Source organism: Tiliqua scincoides, chromosome 11 (genome assembly GCF_035046505.1).
Source record: "Tiliqua scincoides isolate rTilSci1 chromosome 11, rTilSci1.hap2, whole genome shotgun sequence".
Lineage (NCBI taxonomy): Eukaryota > Metazoa > Chordata > Lepidosauria > Squamata > Scincidae > Tiliqua > Tiliqua scincoides.
In genome coordinates this window covers 138,989-151,459 of record NC_089831.1, presented here as the reverse complement: position 1 = coordinate 151,459, position 12,471 = coordinate 138,989, and the positions used below count along the sequence as shown (strand labels likewise).

Here is a 12,471-nt window from a genome sequence, read left to right as displayed (position 1 = left end):
ATGTCCCTTCTTGTATTTTAATTAGTTGGCAAATTATTGTGCTCCAGGAGCGGGGAGGGTGTTGCTGGCTGCACCGGTTTTCTACCCAGAGAACAGGTATGGGGCAGAGGTCAGAGTCCTTGCAAGGGATCGGGACCTCTGATTGCTGTCAGGGAACTTGGGCACATCCCTGACTCAGCTGTCATTCCAGCAAAGCTTACTGAGGTTTGATAAAAGCCTTTGGAAACAGGCACCTATTGTTCAGGTGGTGGGCTGTGATGGTGCTGGGGAGACTTTGACATCTGGGGTCTGAGCTGAAGGGACTCATCCTGCCCAGCCAATGTCCTCAGAGGTCTCAAAATCAAGGAGTTTGGACCTGAAGGGGCAAGACCCTTATTGGTGTTTTCTTGTGCATTTTGGGCCAATGTAGTGACTCCTTCGTTGAGCAGAGCTGCTTTCTGAGCTGGGACTGTTCATCAGATCCACTCGCAAGTGTGCCCTTTGTCTGAGTGGACTGGGGATGGTCTGGTTAAAGGTTTTTAAGTAGGGGCGGAGGTGGGCTGGGACTCACAGTTATCTCTCCTGGAGCAACAGCTGGATGACTTCTGGTCTCTCCCTTTGGGGGTGGCCAAGGTGATGCAGCAGTTGCCTCCTCCATGGCTGGTCCAGGAAGAATTCTTGCTACGGGCCACAGTAGGCAGGAGGAAGGGTGGTGAGGGAGCCTGGGAGCAGCAGGACAGAGGGAGATGGGGCTGCAGCAGCAGAAGGCACTGCTGCCTTCTGGCAGGTGTGTGTGCGTGGGGGGGGGAGATACCTGGTGCTCAGCCAGGCCTCTCCTTGGTGCTTCTCTCCCCACAGCCATATGCTCCCCCAAGCCATGGAATCCTCCAGCCTGGCACAGATGAGAGGAGCAGAACTTTGTTTTCCAACTCCTCTGCTAATTCCCTTCCACAGAGGGAGTGGGAAGCCTCCTAACTGAGTTAGGCATCTCCACTCGCCATGTGCACTGTCTTGATTACATCCACCTAATGGGAGGCACACTCATCCCGCTGTGCCGGCAGTGAGTGCTGGGGTGGGGAACTGGGCCTCCGCTCCCGCTAGGCTTTTAGTGAAACTCAATTTGCTGCTTGCCTGATTGAGCCTGAGTGGCTGAGAGTGGAGCTGGCCCTTGGCTGCTGCAGAACCTTGCTCTGCTCCACTCCCCAAAGTCATTTGGCCTGAAGGTGGGCTCCAAAGACTCCGTCTCCTCGCAGCGTGGCCCTCCTGCTTCCCCGCTGCCTTCCTTGGAGGGGGGAACAGGCCTCGCCTTGCCGGTGCTCAAAAGGAAGTGTCAGCCAAATTTTGGCCTCTGTCCCTGCCAGGCAGCTAGGCTGGCCTCTGGTGTGAAGGGCCAGTGATCACACACAGGTCACAATAGCTGAAACCCCTCATTTTCAAAGCCATGAATGTGAATTTGGTGCCAAATGTGCACATGCAGGCAAAGTGCGAAGGGCAGTTGATCTGAGCCTCTCTGGCGTCTGGGAGGCAGGGCTGCCTTTTATACATTCCCATCCAGAGCAAGCAGAAGATCAACCCACTTATTCCACCTGGACATTTCCTTAAGTAAGCAGAGCAGGTTTCTCAGAAATGCATAGATTATAAGAAATCAACAAGCAGGTGAAATCACAAGATGTCCCAGACCCCAAAGCCCCCCAAATGTCCCAACCACCAGACACCTTTTCTGGAATTGAGCTGCCTGTTCTCTTCAGTTGCAGTTGGGCATGTCAGACCTCTTTTTAGGGGACTATGAGGCCCTGGAGACCTGTGACAATAAGAGTTGATAGAGAAGTGGCACATTTATGGCAAGGTATGTAAGATGTGGTTTGTGGTGAGCAAGACAGCTGGGAGCAAGAAGGAAGAGGGAGCCTTCCTGGGTCAAGAGGTCTCAAACTCCCAGTCTTGCCCAAAATTAACCCAACAAAAGGAAGGGTTTGGGGATGTCCTGCAAGAGAAGGGCAGCAGTTGGGGAGTCCCCTGGGAAGTCAAGGGCAAGATCAAGGAGCTGGCACCAGATTGTGCTCAAAAGGCCTCTGCCCTGAGCAGTGCTAGATTTTCCATGGGGCTCAGCCACCCCAGAGGCAGGGAGCCCCACATCTTCCCAGACCTGGCCTTGATCTGAGATGCTACAAACGTTGGCACCAGAGTCCGTGCCTGACTGCAGCATCTCCTCACCCGCCTTGGCTCCGTGCCAACAGTTTGCCCCCAATTCTAGCAAATGAAAAGAAACATTCTTGAGAAAAACAGGCGTTCTGGGATGACAGGATGCTGAAGAATGAGATCCTGCTGGCTCTGTTTCCAAGCACACCATAAGGTGCCGGTCTGTGCCCCCTTCCTGCTTCCTCAGCAAGCCCTACAGCCTGGGGCTCGGCCGCTCTGTGTGGAGGGCCATCATTCAGTGGCCAGGCTTGGCCTGCAGTGGCCCCCAGCTTCAAGAGGAGGCCCCTGCCTGAGATCTCCCAGCGGTGCAGACAGCAGAGTGGACCGCTTCTGCCAGGAGGCTGCTGCACATTTGGAGGTGTGGGCCATTTGTGTGGGGTGGGGAGATGAGAGCTGCTGGGGGTGGGGCAGGGGAGCAGGCTGTTCTGCTGTAGGCGGGAGACATGCTGGAGTGCCAAGGCAGGGCTGGACTGGGTTGTCGGACCCTCATCCCCCGCCTCTCTCCCCCCTCTCCCTGCCTCATTAGCCAACCCCCCCGCCCACCACCACACTGGCTTCTGGACTGCAGCTGATTAAAACGATAAGTGGAGACAGGAGTAACGCAGATCTGCTCCTGAGGAAGAGAATCCCCACCCAGCCTGCTTTCCAGCCAGTGCTCCTCACTCAGGAGCCCGGGGGGGGGGGGAGGGGGGGTTTAATTAAACGTTGCATATAATTTGGGGTTGTGGAGGCTGGCGGGGCACTTGGCCTCTCTTCCCAGCAGACCATTTGGGGGTTAATTGTGCCTCTTTCGTGCAGGACCAGGGCAGGAAGGGCTGGCACAGCTGGACTTGCATCTTATACACTCTGCCAGAGAGATGAGGGCAGGTGGAGGCAGTGACGACTCAGGCGAAGACTCCAGAACTCTGTGACAAGGGAGCACAGCTGCTGCCAGTCAGCCCGGGCTGCAAGTGTGTAGAGTGCTCTCTTTGGGGCAAGGGCGGAGACCCTCCTCCAGTGTCAGCACACACACACACACACATGCTTTCAGATATTCGAATGGCCTGACCACTGGCATTCCAAGCAGTCGAGCCAGACTCCGGGGTTGCTGGTGAGCTGCTGACCTGTCATGTGTCACATCATCATCAATTTCATGAAAACAAGTCCAGCCCCGACACCCAGTAGGGGACGGGGCCATCTTGGTCTCTCCCCCCAACATGCCAGACTCCTGCTGGCCCTGCCATGGGTGGTTTTCTGCCACAGATCAGGATGAGCCCAGCTCCCAGGGAGCCTGCCCACACCCTTGGAGTGCATGCAGCACCCGTACCCAGCTTGCCTGCTCAGACCTCTCTTCCCCCAGCCACCCACAGCTCTTTGGCTGCCCCTCTCTGACAGAGGTGTCCACTCTGGCCCAAGGACACTGATCATCCCAGGGAGAAGTGACCTGGCAGGGCCCCAGCATTGGTGTGCTCACTTAGGCAAGAAAATTGCCCTCCCAGTGGCTCTCTTGGGCTTGCAGGAGCAGCCCAGGGCCGATTGATGGTGCAGAAGGCAAGGATGTCAAGTTGCGCCTGCTGGCCAGTTGAGGGAGGTGGGGGCAGGGGGTCTGGCAGGCTCTGGCCTGGCTGGAACCCTTCCTGTGCAGGGCAAGAAGGCCGTGCCTTTGAAGTGACTGCACTGCTTAGTGGCATCGGGTGGTGTCCTGCTTGGCAGAGCAGGCAAGAGTGGAGCAAAAGGGATGCTTGCAGCCAGGTCCAACTGACAAGGAGGGTCTCCTCAGGCCAGCACCACTGAAGGGGGTGTCCTCAGGTTTTACTTCGGGGTGCAGACCTGTGGGCTGTATGACAGAGACAGAGAGGGCTACCCGTGAAAGCCAGCAACTCCTTGGGGGCTGGGGTCAGAGCTCCATGGCACTGTAGAGCCATCCGTGCTTGGCAGGCAGAAAGTACCAGGTGTGATCCTGGGCAGCATCTCCAGGTAGGGCTGGACCAGACGTGTCTGGAAACTCCAAAGAGCTGCAGCTGCCAGACTGTGCGGACAACAGAGAGTCAGGTGGTGGACACGGGGACAATTGGTTGGCAACCTTCAGTCTCGAAAGACTATGGTATAAGCCTACAGCACCCAGTATTCCCGGGCGGTCTCCCATCCAAGTACTAACCAGGCCTGACCCTGCTTAGCTTGCGAGATCAGACGAGATCGGGCATGAGCAGGGTAACAGTTGCTAGCATGGGGACAAGACACAGCAGCATCCTGCATTCTGCTCAGCTCTTCTCGGGTAAGCAAAGTAAGTCCACCAGTCAGGAAGAAGGCGAGGCCTACAGAAGCAGGTCCTTTGCGTGGCCCTGGTGTGAGTGCCTGGTCCTCACCCCAGGTGGTCTACTCTACATGAGCTCCCCCCCCCCCGGGCCGGGAGGCTCCCAGGAGGTAGGCAGGAAGAGCTGCTGCGCTCCCAGGGCCTGAAGCGCTTTGATGAATTGCCAGCCGTGGCCAGGCCTCATTTTTCACCATCCCTCCGCTCTGTGTGTGTGTAAATGTGCCATCATCCTCTCCTCACAATGCTGGCTGCAGCTGAAGCAAACCATCCTGGAAGGCAGATCTGTTACCAACAACTTCATCTTTTGCCAGTCAAAATGCTGGCCATCCCTTGCCTGGCTGATCATTTGCTCATTAGCCATCTAATTAATTGCATGCTGATTACAAGTTTGCAATTAGCCAGCACTTTGCATCTGTCTTGAATAAAAGACTCATTTGGTGCCCAGGGGCTGGCAGGGCTTGTCCTTTGAGGTCCCTTCTGTCCGGGCCCCAGAGGCCACTCAGCGCTATAGGGAGAGCAGGACCTGGGAAACACCCCTATTAGCCCAGAGCCAGGAGGGACTGCGCAGAGCAGAACGTGCTCTGCTCTAGTGCCAGGTTGGGATGGATGGGAGGCAGACTTGTGGGGGTGTGTGCCAGCATTCATGCAGGAGATCTGCTCATTTCACAGCTTTGCCAGCAGTCTTTGAGCGATGTTGTGGTTGTCCCATTAATGAAAGAGCACAACATGTTTGCAGTGCAATAAAACTTGGGGTAAATCATCAGCGCTGCCTGAAAGTGACCGTGGCTGTTTGCAAGGGAGAAATTCCAGGGTTCTACCCCATTCCTGGATCTGTGAGGCCTTCAGCCCTGAGGATGTCGGTGGATTTTATCTCGTATGATCAAAGTGCCAAACTCTATGAAAGTGAATCCATGCAAAGGTCTTCCCAAGAGCAGCTGCGCTTGCAGACGTGGGTGGCTGTGATTCACCACTTGAAAAGGCCATTTCAGCCCTTGCGTCCTCAGCCTTGCACCAAAGGAATGGCCACAAGGATGAGCAATGCTTGGAGAGGGAATCAGTGCCATTCTATGGCCACCTGCGGTGCAGCAGCTTCAACTCGATGCAGCTTCACACAGGCTTGGGCTTCAGAAGGTGCTCCCTGCTCAGGCTCTGAGCCAGAGGCTCCCGATCGAAGGATCAGTGTGTGTTTTCTGAAGCCCGTGTGAAGCCCCACCTGAGAGTGTGTGTATGGCAGTACCCATAAGCCCTCTCCTGCCTGAGCCAGAGCCCAGGGAGGAGATGCAGGCACTGGGGCACACTTCCTTCTCCATGGTCTGATCACCAGCAGAGCCGGGGGGGATGTGCTCCCTTCCTGCAGCCTGAGCCTCTGCCTTTTACAGACCAGGCCTGTTCCCAACTCCGTATTCTGGGCATTGCTCTGTGGTCCACAGCTTTCCTGAGCACAAGAGCAGTGTGGTGTCACGCTGGTCCCTAGCAAGAGAGCCCTGTTCTGTGCACCACCTCTCAGCTCTATCACCCAAGTGGTGATGAACCTCGTACAGACGTGTCCCCAGTAAATGTTGTTATGCTGAGGGCACAATCCCAACCAGGTCCACTCAGAAGTAAGTCCTATTTTGTTCAATGGGGCTTACTCTCAGGAAGGTGTGGTTAGGACTGCAGCCTGAGGAGCGTTTTCCATCTCACATTCTGCAGAGCAGACAGCATTCTGGGCCTCCTCCTCGCCTTCCTGCAGCCAGAAGTCAAGGCTTTTGTTTGTTCTGCCCCGTCTCTTGTTCACGCTGCTCCTGCGACTGCCTGGTTTCATTTGCATTTACTTCTTAGGCCCGGGCAGAAGCAAAATGAGCAAACCTCCCGCTTTGAGAAATGTCAGATAATTGGGATCGTCCAATGAGGGCAAAGCGCAACAGTTGCAAATCCAAGGAAGCAAGAATGCCAACGGCACATGCCTGTGAATGACAGACCCTCAGAACAGGTGCTCTGCAAAGCTCAGCTGAATAAAAATGTATTATTATTATTATTATTATTATTATTATTATTATTATTATTATTATTATTATTATTATTATTAATAATAATAATAATAATAATAATAATAATAATAAACAGTATTTATATACCGCTTTTCAACTAAAAGTTCACAAAACGGTTTACAGAGAAAAATCAAATAACTAAATGTTATTTGTCCCAAAAGGGCTCACAATCTAAAAAGATGCAAATGAATACCAGCAGACAGCCACTAGAACAGACACTGCTGAGGTGAGGTGGGCCAGTGAGGTGGGTTAATAATAATACTGTTAATAATATCAAATTTGATTGTTGAGCGTTATACTCTAGAGCCAATTTTGGAGGATCTGCCAGTCATTGGGTCACAGTCTGATCTGCAGAGTCTTCACCCTAACAAGGATTTCTGTCCCTCCCATGAGGTGTCATTCCCTGACTGTGGAGGTCCTTCTGTTCAGGGCAGTCACCACCACTCTCTCTACTGTCCCTGGTTGACTGAAGTCACTGCAGACCTGGGATTGTGCCTGTCATAGAAAGTGTCTTCTTGTGATGTCAGACACAAAGATGGAGCCAGGCAGAAGGAGAATCTCCTGACAGCAGTGACTCCTCTGAACAAACACACCTCTGTCTGTCAAGCCAAAGGGCCTTCTGCACTCAGAGCTGCTGGTGGCCCAAGCACCAGTCCTGAAACGTCCTTGTCTGGAGAATTTGCTCACAGGTATGTTTGACCAGGACAAGCTCCCATTAAGGAGTCCTGCTGCTGCTGTATGTCCCCGCAGAGTGATGGTAAGTGCCTCACTGTGCAGTTCATGAACCTGTTGCTTGCCACTGCCGAGGAAGGAGATGAGGTGCCTTGAAGGTCACCCCTCTGGTTGGCACTGCTCCCTTTGCCAACCAACCAGATCCATTCCAGGTTCTTGTGAGGTCAGAGCCGAGGAATCTGGCTTGGACCATCCGTGGGGCTGACCGGGTCACAGGCGGTGGGCCTGGCCGCAACACAGCCAGGTGCCTGCCTCTCCAGTGTTGTGCCACTGTCTCCTCCCTGGCTGAGGCCTTCCAGGTGTGCGTCGCAGAAGAGCCACAGCAGAACTGGGGTGCCTGCCTCTTGTACCCAGGGCAGGATATGCCGCACAATTGCTGAAGACTTTGGTCACCACTGAGTAAGGCAGGTGACAAGGAAGACCTGGCAGAGCTCCCCCTGTGCCTGGGGGCCTCTTTGGCAGAGACAGCTTTTCTCAGCCCAGCCAATGCAAATCAGTCTAGTGCTGAACCAGATCATTGGCCCATCCAGCACAAGCTGGCAGCAGCTCTCCGGGGTCTTTCCCAGATGTGGCCGAGCAGGGGTGGTACTGGGGCAGAGCTTGGGTCCCCCTCTCTCAAGGACAAGGAAGTGAACATGCATATGGAGCCATCCTGGCTCCCACTACATGGGGTCACTGACAAACGTCTTTTGGGAGACCCAGGCCCAGGAACACCCCCTGACTGGTCCAAGCTTTAGCACTGCAAGTCCAGCCAGCAGCAGACAGCCACCTGGGACTGCAGCCTCTGCAGCACTTTAGAGATGCTCAGCTCAGGACAGGGGGTGCTAGCTGGGCCCAACCAAAACAGGACCCAGGGCTGTAAATATCCCTCACAAAAGCAGAGCATTGTCTCTGGAGACAATGTGTGGAGTGTGGAGGAGCGGCAAAACCTTGGCGACCTTCCCCCAGTCTAGTTGGCACGGTCTGGCTGCAGCCTTGGGATCATCCTCAGAACTGACCGGATCTGCTTGCTAGAAAGGGGGGGGGGGAAGCTGTGACAGTAGTAAGAGGCTCTCAACAAGGAAAAGGGGAAGAAACCTCCAGCCACGTGCAGTCAGAAAGATCTAGTCAGAAGCTGCTTGGACTGGCCACCTGCATTGCGCCAGGTGCCTGCCACAAGGACACAAACGATGTGCCTTTCTCAAGAGGAATTCTCGCGCATGACACCACCACCATCTTGCCAGTCAATGAGCACAGCGAGATGGTTGGCAACCTTCAGTCTCGAAAGACTATGGTAGAAGCCTACAGCACCCGGTATTCCCAGGCGGTCTCCCATCCAAGTACTAACCAGGCCTGACCCTGCTTAGCTTCCGAGATCAGACGAGATTGGGCATGTGCAGGGTAGAGAAGACAAGGCAGGTCTCTCTCCTGCACCTTTGAGTTGGGCACACTCAGGCCCAGACTAGGTGTGGACACAAGCATTTCCCAGAGAACAGCTGCACGTGTGGATGCAAACCCCCATGTGGGTTTCGTTTTCTATGAGCGTTTCCCTACAGAATACCTCGGTGGCCCTTCCAGGACTTCTGAATCTTCCATGTAGGTTTTGAACATACAATAGGAAGAACTGCCTGGTTGTCAATATCTGTGAGCTCAGACCCTCAGAGGAGGTGAGATGGTGTCAGGTCCCTCCTTCACCAGAGCTGGTCCATCCCTCTCTTCCCCCCTGCTTGTGGTGTGGGGCAGATCGGGGTGGTGACTGGAGCCTTGGGGTGGTGGTGGTGGGCAGAGCGTGGGTATTGGCAGTGATGGCTCTGTTCTGCTTTAACCCCTTGACTTGAGAACGGCTCCCTCTCTTGAGACCTTTCGGCGAGGCCTGAAGACCCTTCTGTTTAAACAGGCCTTCTGAGTTCTTGGCCTTTTTAACATCTTTTTAAACATCTTTTAATATTTTTTACAGGCCTGATTCTTTTATTACTTGCTGCTGCTCTATGCTCTTTTTACCTATTTTTTTTTTATTCTGACTGCTGTTTTTATGATATGTGTTAATATGTTTTTATTTGTTTTAAATTATGTTTTTTAATCTGTTGTAAGCCGCCTTGAGTCCCTTTGGGGAGAAAGGCGGGGTAAAAATAAAGTTGTTGTTGTTGTTATTATTATTATTATTAACCTCAACACCCCCCCCCCCCCGTGTCTCTACTCTGACTTAAACCAGCTAAAGAACTGGCAAAGGTGAGAGTAGACCCATAGGATCCCATGCAGGTGCACAGTCAGGAAGGAAAGGAAATGTTTTCTTGCCTCTCAACCCCTGTGTGGTTTCTGCCCCCCCACCCCCCGGATGCAGTGGAGCCAGTGCTAGTTCCACTGAGCCCTGCAGGCAGCCTTTAGTTAGAACTGGGCCCGAAGAAAACAGAATATCAGTGAAATAGCAGTGACAGTAAAATGAACACACACTTGTGTTGTGTTTGCCTGTGTGTCTGTGTCAACAAGCCAGTAATCACTCTGTGCAGGAGAAAGAGAGTCCTGCCTTGTGATTTAGGCGTGCTAGAAAGGCCAACACAGCCTGCCTTGTGGTGTCCAGACAGAGCTCAGACTGGCTCCCCTCTGGAGAATTCCATGTTAACGAGCAATCCATCACTTTAACAGGCCTGACACTGGTTAATGTGGTGATTCTTTGTCGAATTAGATTCAGAAGTTGAAAGTGGGAGAAGATCCAGTTTATTCTAATGGAGCTTAAATGGAGGGAAAATCCTTTGGCCACATTTTCCCATTTGTCCCGAGGATGGAGAAGACTTCGGGTCCTGCTGCCTGGCCACCTCTCTGATGTTGCAGTGCCTGGTGGGTGCCTGAAGGTTGGCCTGCTGGGGGTGGTTGCTCTTGTGGCTTGGATTTGGCTGTCTGTTGGTGACTCAGAAGGATGGCGGTGCTTCTGTGCTCCCTGTCCATGCCAAGACATGACCAGTCATAGCAGGCTTCCTGTGGGCCAGCCTCAGGCATCCCAGTAGCTCAGGCAATGCCCCAAATACTGCCCACTTGCTCATTGGCACAACAGAGCTGCTTCCTTCTCCTCCCTGGATTTGAGAAGAAAGAGAACATAAGAACAGCCCCACTGGATCAGGCCATAGGCCCATCCAGTCCAGCTTCCTGTATCTCACAGCGGCCCACCAAATGCCCCAAAAAACAAGAGTCCTGCATCCTGGTGCCCTCCCCTGCATCTGGCATTCTGACACAGCCCATTTCTAAAATCAGGAAGTTGCGCATACACATCATGGCTTGTACCCCGTAATGGATTTTTCCTCCAGAAACTTGTCCAATCCCCTTTTAAAGGCATCCAGGCCAGATGCTGCCACCACATCCTGTGGCAAGGAGTTCCACAGACCAACCACATGCTGAGTAAAGAAATATTTTCTTTTGTCTGTCCTAACTCTCCCAACACTCAATTTTAGTGGCTGTCCCCTGGTTCTGGTGTTATGTGAGAGTGTAAAGAGCATCTCCCTATCCACTCTGTCCATCCCCTGCATAATTTTGTATGTCTCTATTATGTCCCCCCTCAGGCGCCTCTTTTCTAGGCTGAAGAGGCCCAAACGCTGTAGCCTTTCCTTGTAAGGAAGGTGCCCCAGCCCTGTAATCATCTTAGTCGCTCTCTTTTGCACCTTTTCCATTTCCACCATGTCCTTTTTGAGATGCGGCAACCAGAATTGGACACAATACTCCAGGTGTGGCCTTACCATCGATTTGTACAACAGCATTATAATATTAGCCGTTTTGTTCTCAATACCCTTCCTAATGATCCCAAGCATAGAACTGGCCCTCTTTACTGCCACCGCACATTGGGTCGACACTTTCATCGACCTGTCCACCCCCCCAAGATCTCTCTCCTGATCTGTCACAGACAGCTCAGAACCCATCAGCCTATATGTGAAGCTTTGATTTTTTGCCCCAGTGTGCAGGACTTTACACTTGCTTACATTGAAACGCATGGAGGAGCAGTTTGCATGGTGGGCAAGTGTGTGGGCAAAGATGGGGGCAGACAGCCCTGCCAACCTGCTGCCTGTGGATGTGTGAGTCTTGCCCTCTCCACTCTCATTCGCTTCAGGCAATCCAGAGGAGAGAGGCGCTGGAGACAGGCCAGGCCAACCTTTGGGTGCCTGGGGAAGGGCAGCCAAATGACACCGCAGGGTCACCACATGGGGATTTGGGCTCTTTGGGGGCGTATTTGCTCCTTGGGATGCAAAGAAAACTCCTTGATGTTATCCAGGGAAATAAAGGATCTCTAGTGCAAAACTCCTGAAGAGAAGTCCAGGGAGACTGGCAAAGCTCCCCTGCAGCTGGGCAGCCTGGCTCACTGGCTGGGCCAGCAAAAGCAGAGGGAGGGCCTGGTCTAGGTTCTCTGCACATTGGAGTGCTCCAGTGCCTGCTGGGTGGTCCCCCAACACTCTGCCTTTTGCATTCAGGTTTTTGACACTGTGGAGCACTTGAAAGTGGGGCCACCCCACAGACACTCTGGGGCAATGTCCTAATATTTGGCAGTGTCCTAATATTCTGAGATGGCGCAACCCTCTCTTCACTGCAGGCCTCTGGACCAGAGCAGCAAGTGGGCTTCTGGGTGGGTTTCTCCCCTGCAGGCAGCTGTGGCACCCCTCCCCCACCCAGTACAAGAGATTCAGGTCCCAAGACTGGCCTGTTAGACTGCATCTCTGATGCTGACTGGAGCAGTGCTGCCGCTTCTCCACCAGCCCCCACCCCCACGGGGCACCGGCCTTTGCTGACCTGATCAAGATGCCGGAATGCTGATGACAACAAGGATGCGCTTTGGAGGTGCAAATGGGGCTATTTTTGGACTCGGCTTCATGGCTCGCAGTGTGGAGCAAACGCTTTTGCACAGCAGCTCCGTCAGCCGAAACTCAGGCACTGCTGGGAGAGCCGTGCAGATCTTGCTCAGAACTCCGGCAGATGATTCAGCCTCTAATGATGGTGATACAACACGGACCAGGGCCTCAGCTGCAGCTTCTTCTTCATGTGAGGCAGGAGGCCTCTTGCTGGGCTAGAGCAGGGGTCTCCAAACCCCGGCCCGGGGGCCAGGCGCAGCCCGCAGCGAGCCTCTATCTGGCCTGCGGTCAGCCTCTTGTCCCCTGGAAGCCTCTGGCCCACTCAACTGAACAGGACCAGAACTGTGCTCTGGCTGCATCTGGAGGGTGTTCTGAGGGCCATTCATTCATTTATTCACTCTTCTAAGTTTCATCTCTAATTTATTTATTAAAACTT

General features: G+C 53.5%; 2 pseudogenes; both read right to left on the bottom strand.

Annotated features, from left to right (window-relative positions):
- Positions 1 to 4,263: 4,263 nt before the first annotated feature.
- Positions 4,264 to 4,380, bottom strand: LOC136662840 (5S ribosomal RNA; annotated as a pseudogene).
- Positions 4,381 to 8,508: 4,128 nt separating this feature from the next.
- On the bottom strand, positions 8,509 to 8,626 carry LOC136662638 (5S ribosomal RNA; annotated as a pseudogene).
- Positions 8,627 to 12,471: the final 3,845 nt, after the last annotated feature.